This window comes from Ovis aries, chromosome X (genome assembly GCF_016772045.2).
Source record: "Ovis aries strain OAR_USU_Benz2616 breed Rambouillet chromosome X, ARS-UI_Ramb_v3.0, whole genome shotgun sequence".
Lineage (NCBI taxonomy): Eukaryota > Metazoa > Chordata > Mammalia > Artiodactyla > Bovidae > Ovis > Ovis aries.
The window spans coordinates 116,521,436-116,537,814 of NC_056080.1; the positions used below are offsets into that span (position 1 = coordinate 116,521,436).

The following is a 16,379-nucleotide window of genomic DNA, read 5'->3' on the forward strand; positions in this document are numbered from 1 at the left end:
CCATGGACAGAGAAGTCGGGTAGGCTATCAAACCAGACATGATTTGACTGAATGTACATATGTGAAAGATATATCGATTCTTTTTCTTTCCAATTAAGATTGCCGATAGTCAAACCAGAAAGGGAAAAATAAATTATAGAATGAGGAAATCGAATTCCAAAGCATTCGAAGAGATAAGAGTTCAGTTCTTCTATCCCAGACAAACTATATCCTAGCAAAAGCTGAGAATTTATAGAGTTTAATCTCTAAAATCTCTGAAGAATCAGAGTATGGAAGAGGATATTAGGGAAAACTTTGGTGGTCAACACTGGAAAGCAGGTAGTGCTACAAACTATAAACAGATTCACTTGATGTCCATGTCAAGCAAAATTCTTAAACACATGATGAAATGGTTTAAGGGCCTTAGGTGTGGGGAAAAGTTACTCTTATTTAAGAAAAAGCATTCACAGAAGGCCAAACATGCAAAATTAATTTTCTTTTTTGATAGGGTTACTGGCCTAGAACATAAAGAGCATACTGTACACACAAAAAAATCTGGATGTTTTTGTATAAAAATTTGTACTTTTATAATTCTCTCTAGATATCCTTTTAGACAACAAAGGGATGTAGGCTAGAATACACTTAGGTGGGCTTGTAACTGGCTAAACATAATTCAAGGTGTGCTGATTAATGGATCAATGAAAAACCATAGGGAAATATTAATTTTTATTGTGCTCTATCCTACTTGATGTTCTATTCATTTGATGTTCTTAATGTCTTAAACGAAGAAACTGATGGCATATCTACCAAATTTACAGATGGCACAAAGTTGGAGGGCTTAGGGAATATACTAGCTGACAGTATCCAAAAATGTTCTTAACAGAATGTAATGTAGTAGGGATAAATGCAAAATGCATGACTGGGGAGATGTGACTTAACAAATCACATGAAAACACTCAGGTACTTTTGTTGGTTGCTCAGACAGAGTAAAGGCTGTGATATGACTGCTGAAAGAGTCATAAAAGACTGCTATGACTTCAGCATATGACTGCTGAAAGAGCTAGTGTGATCTTAGGCTGAACTGCATGCATTCTAAGTCACTTCAGTTGTGTCTGACTCTTTGCAACCCCGTGGACTGTAGCCCTCCAGGTTCCTCTGTCCATGGGATTTTCCAGGCAAGAATACTGGAGTGGGTTGCCATTTCCTTCTCCAGGGGATCTTCCTGACCCAGGGACTGAACCTGTGTCTTTTATGTCTCCTGCAGTGGCAGGCATAAGAAAACTATTATGTCCTGAACAAGGCGGGGGGTAAATTCTACTCTACTTCCCACTAATAACAACACACTTTAGAATATCATGTGTCATTGGGATACCATATTTTAAAAGAAACATAAAATGGAACATATCCAAAAGAGAAACCAATTTGGTGAATGTTTCAGAAACTGAGTAGGATGATACAAAATACTGCTGCTGCTAAGTCACTTCAGTCATGTCCGACTCTGTGTGACCCCACAGACGGCAGCCCACCAGGCTCCCCCGTCCCTGGGATTCTCCAGGCAAGAACACTGGAGTGGGTTGCCATTTCCTTCTCCTAAGGATGGCTAATCCAGGGAAGATAAGACAGAAATGACTTCCTCTTGACTTTTTTGACTTTGGTTTTATTTCAGAAAGTATAAGCAGTGAAACTTTGCACATAGGCTAATTTTCTTACTGAAGTCTGTCTTAATTTAACTTTTAAACTGTTATTCTATATTTGATATGTATCAGAGTATAATGTAGCATGTACATGTAATTATGAAGCACAATAAACAAACTAAACTGTGACTCACTAGGTTACCTGAGAATGAGAACAGCATCAGGATCAGAGCAGCTACTGCGTGCCGTATTCTGATGCCTTTGTCTTAGAGGGAACCACTAGCCCAGATCTGACTTACTGTTCCCTTACTTATTTTTAAAATGCCATGTATCTCTGAACAATATATTAAGTTTTGTTATTTCTGAGGTCTGTTTTCGGGAATGCACTTACAAAGAAAAAAAGAGCTGGACTCTTAAAATTAACATTGCAAAAATCTCGGTATTCATGTCAGAGTAAATAAAGGCAACCCCTGTCACTACATACTCAGTTGTATTTAAGTCTCACAACCATGCCCATACCTACTAGTCTCCTTCTGCTTCTCCTTCACCTAGGGTTGCCACATTTAGAAATGATAAATATAGGCAGCTCAATTAAATTCCAGTTTAAGTATGTTTATCTGAAATTGGGGTTTAATTGGGAGGCCTGTATTTTATCTGGCAACTCTACCCTATCCCTAAATTAATTAGGTGGACAATTAATTCTATGATCTGTTCGTGTGTGATAAAGGAACAAAGTAGGAGGATTTGTATGGCCAATGTCCTTGTATAAATATTAATCTAAGTATTAAACAGCATTTACTGACTGGGGAAAAAATAGAACATCTGTGAATTTAGTCAAAGCTTTTCCAGACAATGCATTCAGTAGACCTGCCCAAATGCAAATATTGTATATACACTATTATATACATTTTTCAAAAACACTCTGTGAAGAAAAGGAAGGTGTATTATTAACAGCTTCATTATTTTGCCTTAGATTGAATCCCTCAAAAAAACCAAGATGGCTACTGTAACAAACTGATAAATCCCTTGATATGTAAATTGACTTATAATCATTATTTATAAAGATATATCATTTGAAACTGTCCTCATGTTAAAAATGAACTTAGGCTATATAGGTCAAATAAAGATCAGCAGTCAACTTTCTGGATAAATATCCATTAAAATTATGTTGTCATTAAAAAGGGATTAGGTTACTGTATTTACAATGTCATAGGGGCTTCCCTGGTGGCTCAGACGGTAAAGCGTCTGCCTGCAACCCAGGAGACCCGGGTTCAATTCCTGGATCAGGAAGATCCCCTGGAGAAGGAAATGGCAATCCACTCCAGCACTGTTGCCTAGAAAATCCCATGGAAGGAGGAGCCTGATAGGCTACAGTCCATGGGGTCACAAAGAGTCGGACACGACTGAGCGACTTCATTTTCACTTTATAAAGGAGATATAAGAAATATTTCAGATATTTTTCAATATTTTTTAATCAAGAAAATTAATGAACCTTCTACGATATGAGGTAGAACCTGCTTTTCAATTCTGTCTCAACATCTTCCCACAACCTGAAGCACGAATAGCTCCTATATTTGAATGGTATATCAATACAAGTGTGCATTAAGAACACATATAGATTATATTCCTCAAATAGAAGCCAGTTGCATTCCCTTCCCTGTCTTACTGCAAAATCTGCATTTTGAAATCAAGTATAGACATGGCTGACTACTGCAGGAGTCTAACTTGTTTTTCACAGCTTCAACAAGTGGTTTCTCTCTAGGCAATCATTGGATCACCTTTTCCAACTTTTAAACTCAAATATTCATCACTCATGCACTAAGGCTTTAGGATAATTGGTGCTTAAAGGTCCACTTTAAAAGAGAACATTGAATTTTTATAATTTCAAAGAGGCAGATCCCACAAGCCATTCTACCTCTAGTTTTTCACCCTTTAGCTATAGACAGATCCTTCTGCCTTTGGGGTTTGGTGTTTCTCTTACCTCTTACCTGAGAGTTATCTGAAAAACAAACAAACAAACAACAAAAAAAAACCAAACCTTTAAGCCTTCTGAGAATAGGGAGGAAGGAATGTGCAGACTAAACCTGACACCTGCTTCACAGTCAACTAAATAACTAGAAACTCAAAGACCCACTACACAAAATGTAAGAATGATCTCACATTTAACATCCCTATTTCTAGACTTCTGGATGAAATTGGGCAACAAAGAAAAATGGTCTAACAAGGTCTTCTTTTCTTTTTCTGTCAGTAAAAGGACTTGTTTTTTATTTTAGGTTCTGAGGAAAAAAAGTAGTTGGCTCTGAAGAAGCCTCTTGTCAGGTTGCAAAATTCCTGACAGACTCTTAAGGAGGTTAAAAAGAGTAATGACACGGAAGGAAGGAGTATAGAGTGAGTCAGTGAGAATAAAGCTGGTGGCTTGGCAAACATTTTTCTTATAAGAAGGTGACTACCAAGGGCTTAGTGGAGAATTGCCTCATAGCTTGATTTTGTTTTTATCCACCTTTTTTTGCCTTTGCCATTGGGAAAATATAAAAGTAGGATGAGCTTAAGCAGTACATCAATGAACTGAATCAAGCAGAGCAAAGAACAGCTCACCTATACAAAGGTTTGGGATTCTAAGGTCCTTGAGGTGAAAAGGAGATAAGCATAGATAAGGCCCTAGCTAGCCATTAAAATAAGTAAGTAAGTAAAGGGTTTTGATTTCCAAAGCCCAGCAAGCTGAAATATGAAGATCTGATAGCAAACTAAGACCAACACAAAAGTGCTCAGTCTAAACTAGTAATCAGAAAGGTTCTGGTGCTCACAAAACACTGACATGAGGATTTCTTCCCACTTAGGCCAGGCAAGAGAAAAACAAAAACAAAGCAAAAATAAAAATCAAAAACAAAACAAAACCTCAAGTTGAACAAGAACAGTTCAAATTTAGAGAATAATATACTGGGTTTTACTTTTTTAAAATCTTGCTCTAAGTGCATAGTTTTTAAAAATTTATTCACTGGAATGAAAATGTATACACTGATGCATATACATCATTAATAAATGTATTTATTAATTAGTTACATTCTTATGGCAAGTTTTACTAGATTATATGCTAAGCATAAAAGTCCCCACAGAAGGAGGTTTCCCTTGATACATGGTAATACTGGCTTATTAACAAGATTAATAAAAAATGGAGAATATACTTATGATAGTTATCAATAGGGAATTAACCAAATCCCTCAAGATGTGAATTAATACTTTTAATATTCTTTGAAGTGCCATTTTAAAGTACTATGAAAGTCAAGAAGCAGAATATGTCTAAAATACCTAATGACTATTTTATCACTGGTATTAACAGAAATAGATGGTGAGAAAGTTTGGCACAATGTTTCTATGTTTTCTGAAAGTGGGTTTTGTGGCAACATTTGTAAGTGATCTATAATGAAATCAAGGGAAACTTTATAATGAAATAAAATTCTAGTCATATATAAAGTAATTACAAACCTGACGTGGACCTTAAGCAACTAAATATTGTCTAAAATGACAAACAGATTTTTCAAAACTGATTTATGTAATTCATGTAGTTTTATGTCATATTTCTGAAAGAACAGCTTGATAATCTATTTATTGATAAAATAACAGAATAATCACTTCTCTATACTTGCTCAAGAATTCTAAACTAAAAACATTCTACCCGGCACATTTACAACCATTCAATAAATACTCACATTCAAACAGTAACTCCAGGGTAGGGCAGCTATATCAACGTTCTAAACTGTCAAACTGGGTTAGATTAAAGCCACATCTATTAATGATTTAAAATAATTTCTAGAAAATTGCAGCAGAAACAGATGGCTAAATTTTACGACTGTCTGGAAAAGTCAATACTAATGCAATCATGCTAAATCACTTTGTAACTTACTTCTTAGAAAGTAAACAAGATTTTTGTCTACAGGTCACTTTACAGAAGCTTTATCAAAGTTAATGTGCTAATATAGTTTTTAAGTTATCTAAAACATTCACTGGTGTACTAATATTAAAAAGTAAATGCCAGTAACTTCTAAGGTCACCCCACATAAAAATTAAGGGCACTAAAGAAACTGTCACAACTCCCCTTTTTAAAAAATGAACCAAATCAATTATATTATCAATGAACTGATTATTCAGACTTTGAGATTCTTTTCTCCTTCTGAGTTCACTACTTATCACCAAAGATTGGCAGAGGAACAAAAAACAACAACAACTAAATCACACACAAAACATTACTGTTATTTCTGATAAAAGATTTGATGAGAAAGAAAGTTGTAAACTAACCACTGAACTGAGAGTTTGGTGTAACTGGTAACATTTAATTATTCATATTCTCCCTCAATATTATGAATAATAGAAAACGACATATTTCAGTAATTAAGCATTTTAGTTTATAAATTCCACTTTTACGATTTATCTGAATTTCTACTTCTGCATTCTTTAATGAAGGTGTATTTAAAACCTGGTAAAATATTCTAGAAAAATCTCAAATTACCTAGAATGCTTACCTATATAAAACAATCTGTAGGCCAAGTTTATTATTAAAAATATTTTTCATCCTTATTCCACCTTAAATAGTAATTATTGAGAATATAATTTTTCTAATTAGCTACTGGAATGCATTTTTCCCATTAATTTCATAGCCAAAATGTTTGACCAGCTGGAAAATATTAAAAACCACCACATGCATTCATTGTGACTGCTAGAAAACACCTCTGAAGAGGAAGGGGGGTGCGGGGAGAAACACTGCATTTCCAGTTAGTGACTTGTAGCTAAAAATATGAACCAGAGTTATACTGCAAAAAAAAAAAAAAAAAGGAAAAAAAATGTGGTCTAAACAACTAACAACAACCTACAAAACAATTACAGAAAAGAAAAATCTTGGATCAAGACTTTTTGATGAAGCACAGAAGCCCAAATCAGCAGTGTCTCACATCTTGCGTTTTCCCTTAGAACATAGAAAGAACATAGAAAAACAAAGAACATACCCTTTGAAATGTAGTAGCAGTGTCTGGGATTCCAGCTTTTTCAGGAGCAAGGTCATTTTCTGACCTAGCTACCATAGCATAATCAATTTCTTTAAAGTATAAAAAGAAAAGCATTTAAAATACTGCTTTTTGTTGTTTTCAAGAGTGAATTATACATACCCAACTGGCAGGAGAGTCAGCCTCATCATTTTAATAATTCCTGTTTAAAACATATCATCGAAAAATGTTTATAGCTTAGAAAAGTGAAGTGGGAGGGACCTAATGTTTTACATCTTCATTTAAAATCATCATTTAAGTATCACAAACTAGTGAAATTCCACTTTTGCTAGCTGATCCCTGTTCACCCTGAGCTGTTTATTTGCAAAATTAGCATAACTGTCCTGTCTCACAAAAACTGTCCTATCTTACAGAACTGCAGGATAGTCAGAAGAGATAATGTAAATAAAATACTTTGAAAATTAATGTCCAACATTAATTGACAGCATGGCATTACCATTCTTGCATGTTTAACAACATGCAGGACTATAATACTTCTTTCTTATTGGGAATACATTCAATCCTGGGTGGGGGGGGAGGTTGGTAACAAGAAATCGATATGATTGCAGGATAACTGGCAACACTTCCCAAGGCTTCACTGTTAACACAATATTTACTGAATACAGAATGTACCCAAGTTACAAAGGTCCTATAAATCTAAACCACCGTCTTTGCCTCAGTCCCCTCCATTTCTTCCCTCCACTCTTATAGGAACCAGTATGTACAGGAATGGGAAGTGGGAGTGAAGATTTGAGAGAAACCAGGAAGTTCAAAAGTACTGCTAGAAGAAATTGTGAAAGGAAGTGGAAAACCACAGAGCATCCTTATTGCCACCAAGGATAGGTGATGCTTTTGAACTGTGGTGTTGGAGAAGACTCTTGAGAGTCCCTTGGACTGCAAGGATCAAACCAGTCAATCCTAAAGGAAATCAGTCCTGAATATTCATTGGAAGGACTGATGCTGAAGCTCCAATACTTTGGCCACCAGATACGAAGAGCTGCCTCATTGGAAAAGACCCTGATGCTGGGAAAGAATGAGGGCAGGAAGAGAAGGGGATGATAAAGGATGAGATGGCTGGATGCCATCACCGACTTGATGGACGTGAGTTTGAGCAAGCTCTGGGAGATCGTGAAGGACAGGGAAGCCTGGCATTCTGCAGTCCATGGGGTCACGAAGAGTCAGACACGAATGAGCGACTGAACAACAACACATCAACTGCAGACATCTCTCCACCCAGGAAAATATGGCAAAGGTTAAAAGTTAACAAACGGGAGCTTTGACCTGGGATAAAATAGGTATAGCAAAGTCCACGTAAAGGAAAAAAGACTGATCTCTGTACCTAGCTTTAATCTCTAAAGCCAATCCAATAAAGATAAAATTGCATAATACTGACAAACCCACTCACTTTCACTCACAAAGGTACTAGTTTTATCAAGCTACCTATTCCTTCTGCTCACCTATCTTCCACTAATCCAGTGCTCCACTCTACCGGTGACACTAACCAATCCCACTTACCAATGCATCTGCTATATCCAATTTAACCAATCTTTCCCTTATTCATCCCCAAAGACCCACCCATTCATTATATTTCATCCACCACTGTTTCTTCTCACTTGTTAAGGAAGAATAAGTTATTACACCAGGGAATCTCTGTACTAATGACCTTGAGGTAAGCTAGGAAGGAGAAAGCTGGGGGTGAATGGGGTGGAACTGGGGCTGAGAAGAAATGTTCAAACCACCTGTCATTCGGGTAGATAAGCATATTTTAAAAGAGTGATTTAAAAAAAAACACACACACACAAATTGTTAATAGTACTGCTAATAACTAGAACCCTAACAACAGACTGGTTCCAAATAGGAAAAGGAGTACGTCAAGGCTGTATATTGTCACCCTGCTTATTTAACTTCTATGCAGAGTACATCATGAGAAACGTTGGGCTGGAAGAAGCACAAGGTGGAATCAAGATTGCCAGGAGAAATATCAATAACCTCAGATATGCAGATGACACCACCCTTATGGCAGAAAGTGAAGAGGAACTAAAGAGCCTCTTGATGAAAGTGAAAGAGGAGAGTGAAAAAGTTGGCTTAAAGCTCAACATTCAGAAAATGAAGATCATGGCATCTGGTCCCATCACTTCATGGGAAATAGATGGGGAAATAGTGGAAACAGTGTCAGACTTTATTTTTTGGGGCTCCAAAATCCCTGCAGATGGTGACTGCAGCCATGAAATTAAAAGACGCTCACTCCTTGGAAGAAAAGTTATGACCAACCTAGATAGCATATTCAAAAGCAGAGACATTACTTTGCCAACAAAGGTCCATCTAGCCAAGGCTATGGTTTTTCCTGTGGTCATGTATGGATGTGAGAGTTGGACTGTGAAGAAGGCTGAGCACCGAAGAATTGATGCTTTTGAACTGTGGTGTTGGAGAAGACTCTTGAGAGTCCCATGGACTGCAAGGAGATCCAACCAGCAACTTCAAAGAATGCTGTTCTAAAGGAGCTCAGTCCTGGGTGTTCTTTGGAAGGACTGATGCCAAAGCTGAAAGTCCAATACTTTGGCCACCTGATGCGAAGAGTTGACTCATTGGAAAAGACCCTGATGCTGGGAGGGATTGGGGACAGGAGGAGAAGGGGATGACAGAGGATGAGATGGCTGGATGGCATCACCGACTCGATGGACATGAGTTTGGGTGAACTCTGGGAGTTGGTGATGGACAAGGAGGCAGAGTCAGACACGAATGAGCGACTGAACTGAACTGAGTAACTAGAAAAATAATTTCCTCTGTCTCCCAATTTAATAAAGATGTTCAGAAACAAATTTAAAAGAGGACTGTGGATATTAAGTTCATCCATGGCTAGTCTTTCCAGTTCAAGAGTGATGCCAGAAAGAACACTTTTATCTCTTCTCTTGAGCCTACTTAGTAACCAGGATGCCTGCTTCTGAGAAAATGGTTTGAATACAGCTCTACATTCTATTTATTGGTTCTCTAAAGAGTTTGACCTGTGGTTCATAAGAATGCTCACAGTTCAATGAGTTTGTACTGGAACAGTCTATTACAATTAGTAGTGGTCAAGTACATTTTATACAGGTATGGCTTCCTCTGTACAGGCTGCCTACTGGAAAACATTAAAGTTTTCTGTCAGTACTTTCCAAAATTTGTATGGTTCATCCTAGGTCTTTAAAAAAAATTCCTATCCTCCCTTCCCCCTTTATTTAAAAAATTTTAGGGATTAGGGTCCTGTGGATAAAGTAAAACCTTTTCTGCTCTGTAGCCTATTTGTGCAATTAAAATAAAGTTCTCCTTGGGGCATCATCAGAATTTAGTAACTACAGTTTTGAATAGGATAAACTAATCTTAAAATGCTTTAAGATTAAATTATTTTAATTTTAAATGCTCTTAAACCATTCAAATGATTTAAAAATAAAAATTCAAGCCAGGAAATTTTAATTTAATCATTTCACAAACTCAGAAGCTTACTACATAATATTCTAATTCAGAAAGATAAATATTTCTTGAAAAGTACACAACATATCTTAAGAGAAATTCTACTCTGATTTTTAAAAACACATTACTTATGTTATTGTTATATATTGAAACACACACCAAAATTGGCTTAAGTATTAAAAGATTAACCACCTCAGTTAAACTGAAAGATTAATTAGGAATATTTAGAAAGATTAATCAGGCATATATTTATTATTACACCATATAATATTAACAAGCATGAGCACCAAAAAGAAACATTAACACAAACATTATATAAACTACTATATGAACTATCATTTTATATATTCTAAATATTTCTTCAACATTCTTAGTTTTAGCAAGACAAACATGTTTGTAACTTAACTATTTTAGTTATTTGGATTCTGAGGTTTTTACGAGATTTAAAAAAATAGAACATAATAAAGATCTGTACAACTATTCAATCTTTACGTTTCTTTTCCCATTTATCAAAGGCTGCAAAAGAAAGATAAACTTTCCTATTAAACAGCTGAACTGTTTTCCAAAATTAGAATGAAAAGTCCAAACATCCTTTCTGCTATCGACAGAAATAATTTTTGGTAGAAGCCAGATTATTTATTTGTGAGTTGATGAATCAAGGTACTTTTAAGTCACTTCAGCTAGCTGGTGATGACATAAAGTCTAAAATCATATTTGTATATATTTGTTAAATGGTAACTCGATCTTGAAATTTATTCTAGCTAATATGACAAATGGATGGCCATTGAATGCCAGTGATGTAATGCATTCAATCTTCAAGAGAATGACTAACAATGGAACTGATAAAAGTAGCATGAGAGAAATATTGCCTAAACATGTTCCTGTTAAATTCTGTATGTTTAAAATGTTTGGGGACAAAAAGGTTTTGTGAACTTAAAACCAATTGACCCTAATGGAATGCCAAGCTGAAACTGTCAGACAGCTGCAGCTGGTAATAAAATGCTAAGATCTGGAGGGCTTTAGCAGAACCTGATTATATGGTAATCCTAGTATCTGAGCAGGCAAAAGAGCTAGAAAAATAACTGATAGGCTGGTTGCTACAGTAACCAAGATAAATTTGTATAGGACTGGGGAAAAACATTGGGGTTGCCATCAGGTACGAGGCCCACATTATGTCTTATGCAGTCTTTCCACAATTTTGAATCATGAGATGACAGACTAATACAAAGGCTGCTCAGTTTGAAATAAGAGAACAGATAAGATTCCACTCTGAAGAGTAAGAAAAGCACCCAATTAAAGGTTTAGCTTGTTAGCAGAATAATATCTGACAGCAAGGGTGGAACAAACCTTGTGAAAGTTTGTAGAAATTAGCTTAGCTGTGGGTAGAAAACAAAAATGTAGGTTAATTAGCAATTCAAGTTAAATATCAGTAGGGCATCATAAAGTACCTATAATTTTTATTACTTTAAATTCTTACAGACTGTTAATCTCTCACAGAAAGAGTTGTTTAATTCACTGTATAGGTGTGTATCTAAAACAATACTAAATACTGTGATTCATCTGATCTCAGTTATCCATGTCCCAGTAAGCAGTCTGAGAACCTGTCTCTCGGCTTCGGGGGCTACCTTCACCACCTACTCCACCACCATCACCACCACCCTGGCCTCCACCTACGTATCCCAGGAAGTAATCACCAGAATTGCAGGCAGAGTTTGAGGAGGAAACAAACAGCCTCTTCAAGGTGCTTGCCTGGCAAATTCACCTGACTTTGTCAAAATCGAAACAATGAACTGAAAAAACACAAGGACTGTCATGTACTGTGAAGGCTATGCAGGTCTCAAACAACAACAATTAGAAGTTACTTTTTGTTCTGTAGGACCATCATTGAACCATCAACATCCTACAACTATCTAGGTTTTTAACATTTTTAAAGATCAAATTTTATCTACCCTATTTTTTGAAGTAGGTTACCCCAAGAACAGAATAAAGTTTTCAGTTTTAAGAGTTTGTACAGATTCAAATTGAGTCCCCAAACTGCAGCACTGCTTCAGACTGTCCTACTTCCATGAGTTACCAAACTGACAGTTGGAGGCCACTAAATTTAGAGCATATTACTAATTAATATGCAAAAGGTCCCCTCCCACCTCTACATGATGCTACATGGTGTGATTAAAAAAGCATATGTAAATATATTTCTATCAATCCACAAGGCCAATAGCAATCAGATATAATTCATCTATGCTTCCAGGCCATGAATAGCCATTTTTAATAAGGTTGTTAAATAACAGCTTATTTTTAATAGGGCTGTTAAATAACCCATATCACGCAAATAATTTTTAATTGAAATGCATCAATTTTCAATTCAGAGAGAAATGTTTCTGATGTCCTAGTGAAAAACTGAGTTTTCAACAAAGGCAGTTAGGCAACTTTTTATTTTTTAGACCAAACAACTCTTTGGGACAGTTTGATCTCAGTTCTTATGACTTAAAAATCCAAGATTTGGGTTATTACTCCAATCTAAAATAATAGACCATAATTGACAATAAACTAACAAAACAAATGACCATCCCTGTTCTTTTTTTTTTTTTTTACTTTATTTTACTTTACAATACTGTATTGGTTTTGCCATACATCAACATGAATCCGCCACGGGTGTACACATGTTCCAAATCCTGAACCCCCCTCCCTCCTCCCTCCCCACATCCCTGTTCTTATATTAGCTGTTCTGTTCTGTCACCGTTTTTTCATCCAGACTTGGAGAAAATTAGTGTGCAAAAGTGAGGATCCTAGAATATTCCATGTCCTCTGACAGCAAGACATGAAAGAAACAGAATCATATTAGATGTAGTTGACTATCTCAGGAGTCCCGCTAACAGAGTATGTGCCAGAAACCTACAGCAGGAATAACTGCCAAACTTTCCTTCCTTCTACAGACAAGGCATCATGGTATAAATGAGGAATCAGGAGACTTGAGTTCTAGTTCTGAGTTTGCCACTAATCAGCAATGTGTCACTTCCCCTCTCTGAGCATAGTTTCTCTTTCAGTTAAATGGAAGAGCTGGGCCAAACGATCTTCTATCCCTTCCTACTCTAAAAATTTTACCATTTCTTCCAATAAAAAAATAAAGAATGCTCAAAACATCACGCTTGTTTTTACAACATGTTCTCAGTGCAAGCCTTTAGTATGTGTATGCATAATCCACACAAAATAGCACAAACATTCATTTCACATATAACTTACCCAGTAAATATCGAATTTCAAATCTACAGGTCTTAAATCATGTACCAAATACCATCAAGTCTGTTAAACTCTCCTCAAATTAAAGATGAGGAAATGAAATGACTCATAGTCCAGGGCTTTTTTGTACTATATCAAACTTTCTCCTCCCTTTCCTGCTTTATCAAAAGATAGCATGATAGCAGAAGATAATTCTAGACAGTGAAACTGATCTGGATTTAAGTCCTAACTTTGCCATTAGTTTGCTGTGGCACCTTGGACAAGTCACTTTCCTTTCTCAGGGCTTTGGCTTTCACAGTTTACATGAAGGAGTTAAACCAGATGTCTCTTCCAGCTGTAACATGCTATGATCTTATAACAGCCCTATCTGACAAAACAAAATACACATTCTTGAAAGAGAAAGTGGGAATTTCTAGTCAAGAGAACTGAAGTTTGGGCTACTAGTTTTAAATATATGCACCAGTTCAACTTAGCAAGTTGGTCCTAAAGCATTTGACTCAAGTATCTCTTAGAGGAAATTACCTTGAATACACACACACACACACACACACCACACACACACACACACACACACCCCCCACACACACACCCCACACACACACACCCAGTATGGGGCAGCTATGATGTACTAGAAAAAAATACTGGAGTAGGAGTCCAAAGAACTGGTTTCAAATCCCAGCTGTCACTTACAAGCTGTGTCCCCTAGGCTAATTTATTAACCTCTTTGAGCCTAAGGTTCCTCATTAAAATGGAGAAAAGAATAAGGAAATCTGACCTAAAATATCAATCAAAATAAAGCATTGTAACTGTGATGTACATTGCAAAGCTGGACAAGTGGAGTTGATCTCCCACTGTGGAAAAGTAGCTGCATTCAAATCAAGTCATCCTATAAAAAACTGGACTGATTTTTAACTTTATTAACTTTGATTTCAAAGAGTAGAATAACAAAGCTGAAGACACCATTGGAAGGGGAAAAGAAGAAAGAAATCAGTTTTAGGAAATGGATTGTTTATCTGGATTCTGCTAATTAACAAAACATGAGATAACTCTCAACAGCCTACTCAATTTACTACAATCTGGTGAAATGTTCTGTGTAGTCTAGAACATGCAATGCAAGGAACATTTCTTAAAGTGCCCAAACCGGGTTGGTTAACCTCTTAGAGTGCATACGGTGTAAATCTCCGAGTGTATCTCAAGGGAGAGAAGATACTTCTAATAACTGATATCTGATGATACCATATGTTTTCACAAATCAAGATTTCTCGCTCATTTCTAGGTTGTTAGTTACCCAGCCAAGTTTCCTCACAGTACCTTATGCAAGTAACAAAAACTGTCACAAAGGACAGAGGGAATGTTAATAATGCCAACCTTGTGCAGTCCTCTCAGTACTGCTAGTTCTTTTCAGATTAAATTCTCCTGATTAAATTTACACAGGTAGAGTTTAATTTCCTTCGAAAGCCCCTCAATAATGCAGGATGGAGCCTTGAAATTCATAGACTGACAGTAGTTTTGCCCATAGAGCTCAACATCCTCAATATTTGGGCAGGTTAGAGTTAAAATCAGAAGGCTGGGTCCTAAGAGATGTTTTTACTTTTTACCTAGCATATCAAAGGATCATAGTGCTTGAGAAGTTTATTATCCCAGGAGGGAAGAAGTGACTAGCAATTCTATCAAAATGACTCATTCAGTTTAGATAAGTTAAATAACTCCAAGTTGTGCATACTTCCTCCCAAAGTAAGCACCCTGTGAAGTTAAATTTGCTAATTACAAGAAAGGAAGGAGAAGGAATGAACACTGGAGATCTTTCTGCCAGGTACTGGACTACTAGGCAGTTTACACAGGTCCTGATGTAGCTGTTCGTCAAAATTAAATGCTACATTCATTGAAAAGAAACAATACTCATACAGCTCTAAATTTATTAAATCATATGATTACTTTAAGGGGAATACCAGGAAGACAAAATTTAATTTCACAGGACTCCTATATACTTGGAAATCCAAGTGAATTTTCTATCCTCTACCATCTAGCTGTGAATTTGTGAAGTTAAAGGAGATTCAATGCCATCTCAAGATTGGCCATTGCCAACCTTCAAATCCTATACTAGTGATTTGAAGGTTGGTGGAAACACACTCATTAACGACCTACCAACATACATTTTCTCTGCTTTTGTCGCTGTAACTTTTGGGGTACATATTATATATAATACCTATTCAGTTTTAGAACGACTTCTAGAATGTACAGATAATATTAATTTGCATTAAGGTATTTCTTCCACGGGTAAGCTTGCAAATTGAAGGCAGCTGACTTTTGGAACCATATTAGTGACTTTTACAGTAACATGACAAATTTTACCCATTTTCAAGTTCCTATAGCACGAAAATGTATTTCACTGCCTCTAGTGCCACACAAGACCAGTAGAGGAGTTCGGTGAACTCGCTTTAAACATTATTCCAACTCGGAAGAGTCGGGAGTGGGTCAGTAGAAGTCCCAGGCAAGCGAAGCATTCCAACTACTGTAGTTCCTACTCAGAATCTCCCTATTAATCACCACTAAAACATTTTGCAGAATTAGATAAAGAGCACAAAGCTGTGGCTCTCCTTCCAACCACAGATTACTCAGCACTTGTTTGTATCACTGTAGTCGGTTGTACACATTTCTGTACGGCAACTCTTTTAAGACCGCAGTCTCGCTAATTGTAAAGGACCTCGTCTTCGATTTCCTCTGCCTCATGGCAAGATGTTATTTTGATAAAACACCGTGGATCTCGAGTACATCAGCTAGAGGACTTTCCTAAGTAAACACCCAGTCTTCCCCCTCCCCTCGCTCCGCTCCTTTTCTTTTTGTGCAACCAAAAGAGGACAGCAAATAGGGAGAAGTAGAGACACCTCTGAATCGGATAGGTAAGTTAGCGGCAAAAGAAGGAAAAAAACCCGTCACTGCAATTCCTGTTACCGCTCCTTTAATCTATGGCCCCCAAGGCCAAAACGGATGTTTCAAGGTAAGCTCTGAAACCCTCAAATACACATCTCTGGTTCTCGAGCTCGTAAAC

At 36.7% G+C, this 16,379-nt stretch overlaps 2 protein-coding genes across 5 annotated transcripts in view; one reads left to right on the forward strand and one right to left on the reverse strand.

The window, feature by feature from the left end:
- WDR44 (WD repeat domain 44) overlaps window positions 1–16,379 on the reverse strand; it is an 88,670-nt gene that overhangs the window by 71,588 nt on the left and 703 nt on the right. The window lies entirely within an intron of this gene.
- KLHL13 (kelch like family member 13) overlaps window positions 16,173–16,379 on the forward strand; it is a 447,719-nt gene continuing 447,512 nt past the window's right edge. For all 4 annotated transcript variants that reach the window (XM_060407367.1, XM_060407350.1, XM_060407352.1 and 1 more), the window contains exon 1: window positions 16,173–16,328. The gene's annotated coding sequence lies outside the window, so the exon portion shown is untranslated. The remainder of the gene's footprint in view (window positions 16,329–16,379) is intronic.